Source organism: Trachemys scripta, chromosome 2 (assembly GCF_013100865.1).
Source record: "Trachemys scripta elegans isolate TJP31775 chromosome 2, CAS_Tse_1.0, whole genome shotgun sequence".
NCBI lineage: Eukaryota > Metazoa > Chordata > Testudines > Emydidae > Trachemys > Trachemys scripta.
In genome coordinates this window covers 198,576,545-198,578,906 of record NC_048299.1, presented here as the reverse complement: position 1 = coordinate 198,578,906, position 2,362 = coordinate 198,576,545, and positions in this window count along the sequence as shown.

Genomic DNA, 2,362 nt, shown 5'->3' with positions numbered 1-2,362 from the left:
GATATTACTCCCGCAAAGGAGACACACTGGTTTACCTGCAATTTCAGTAAACATATACTCATTCTCCCACCGGCTTTGAAAGCCTCGGTTTTCAGAATCAATTTTTCTCTTGGCCATTGTTGGGGTCTAGCTTTGATTTGATATTAGCGTTGTATACATCAACAGACCGCGAACTTGAACCGCGGCTTGCCGTTGGCGGCAATTGCACTGCATCATGGGATTTGTAGTGTGTGTTATTGGGGCGTCATATCACAGGGCCATTAAAAACAGATATATAAAACGATTTCGCGGGCCGGATATAATTGTATGGCGGGCCGGATGTGGCCCGCGGGCCTTGAGTTTGACACATGTGACATAAAGAATCGGACACATCAGAAAAGGGCAGACAAATAAACAGTGACAAGTTTTTAAAGTGCTTGTACACAAATGCTAGATGTCTAAATAATAAGATGGGTGAACTAGAGTGCCTCGTGATAAAGGAGGATATTGATATAATAGGCATCACAGAAACCTGGTGGACTGAGAGCAATCAATGGAACACAATCATTCTGGGGTACAAAATATATTGGAAGGACAGAACAGGTCATGTGGGGGGGGGAGTGGCACTATATGTGAAAGAAAATATAGAATCAAATGAAGTAAAAATCTTAAGTGAATCCACATGTTCCATAGAATCTCCATGGATAGAAATGTCATGCTCTAATAAGAATATAACATTAGGGATCTATTATAGACCACCTGACCAGGACAGTGATAACGATGATGAAATGCTAAGGGAAATTAGAGAGGCTATCAAAAATAAGAACCCAATAATAGTGGAGGATTTCAATTATCCCCATATTGACTGGGAACATTTCACTTCAGGACGAAATGCAGAGATAAAATTTCTCGATACTTTAAATGACTGCTTCATGGAGCAGCTGGTACGGGAACCCACAAAGAGAGAGGCAACTCTAGATTTAGTCCTGATTGGAGCTGGTCCAAGAGGTAACTATAACAGGACCGCTTGGAAATAGTTACCATAATACAATAGCATTCAACATCTCTGTAGTGGGAAGAACATCTCAACAGCCCAACACTGTGGCATTTAATCTCAAAAGGGGGAACTGTGCAAAAATGAGGGGGTTAGTTAAACAGAAGTTAAAAAGTACAGTGACTAAAGTGAAATCCCTGCAAGCTGTATGGGCACTTTTTAAAGACACCATAATAGAGGCGCAACTTCAATGTATACCCCAAATTAAGAAACACAGTAAAAGAACTAAAAAAGAGCCACCGTGGCTTAACAACCATGTAAAAGAAGCAGTGAGAGATAAAAAGGCTTCCTTTAAAAAGTGGAAGTCAAATCCTAGTGAGGCAAATAGAAAGGAGCATAAACACTGCCAGATTAAGTGCAAGAATGTAATAAGAAAAGCCAAAGAGGAGTTTGAAGAACGGCTAGCCAAAAACTCCAAAGGTAATAACAAAATGTTTTTTAAGTATATCAGAAGCAGGAAGCCTGCTAAACAACCAGTGGGGCCCCTTGATGATTGAGAGACAAAAGGAGCACTTAAAGACGATAAAGTCATTGCAGAGAAACTAAATGGATTCTTTGCTTCAGTCTTCACGGCTGAGGATGTTAGGGAGATTCCCAAACCTGAGCTGGCTTTTGTAGGTGACAAATCTGAGGAACTGTCAAGATTGAAGTGTCACTAGAGGAGGTTTTGGAATTAATTGATAAACTTAACATTAACAAGTCACTGGGACCAGATGGCATTCACCCAAGAGTTCTGAAAGAACTCAAATGTGAAGTTGCGGAACTATTAACTAAGGTTTGTAACATGTCCTTTAAATCGGCTTCTGTACCTGATGACTGGAAGTTAGCTAATGTAACGCCAATATTTAAAAAGGGCTCTAGAGGTGATCCCGGCAATTACAGACCAGTAAGTCTAACGTCGGTACCGGGCAAATTAGTCGAAACAATAGTTAAGAATAAAATTGTCAGACACATAGAAAAACATAAACTGTTGAGCAATAGTCAACATGGTTTCTGTAAAGGGAAATCATGTCTTACTAATCTATTAGAGCTCTTTGAAGGGGTCAACAAACATGTGGACAAGGGGGATCCAGTGGACATAGTGTACTTAGATTTCCAGAAAGCCTTTGACAAGGTCCCTCACCAAAGGCTCTTACGTAAATTAAGTTGTCAAGGGATAAAAGGGAAGGTCCTTTCATGGATTGAGAACTGGTTAAAAGACTGGGGACAAAGGGTAGGAATTAATGGTAAATTCTCAGAATGGAGAGGGGTAACTAGTGGTGTTCCCCAAGGGTCAGTCTTCGGACCAATCCTATTCAACTTATTTATAAATGATTTGGAGAAAGGGGT